Below are 235 nucleotides of genomic sequence, written 5' to 3'. Positions count from 1 at the left end.
AAAAAAATGTTTATAAAAACGTGGGCTATATAAAATTGTAATAATAACAAACATATTGTTTTGCGTATGCTCGTGTCACTTACAATTGAAGTCCTTATCTGATTTTATTATTGTTTGCAAGGTTGCAACGTTACTTTGCAATATTTTAAATACTTTTGGGTATTTTGCATGGTCTGTTATGTCATCCGGGTAGGAGTTTTAACTCCTATTCACTGTGAATAAAAAATAATTTAGC

The sequence above is a fragment of the Sinocyclocheilus rhinocerous genome, unplaced genomic scaffold (assembly GCF_001515625.1).
Source record: "Sinocyclocheilus rhinocerous isolate Xijiao unplaced genomic scaffold, SAMN03320098_v1.1 scaffold1128, whole genome shotgun sequence".
Lineage (NCBI taxonomy): Eukaryota > Metazoa > Chordata > Actinopteri > Cypriniformes > Cyprinidae > Sinocyclocheilus > Sinocyclocheilus rhinocerous.
This window is presented reverse-complemented; position numbering follows the sequence as displayed.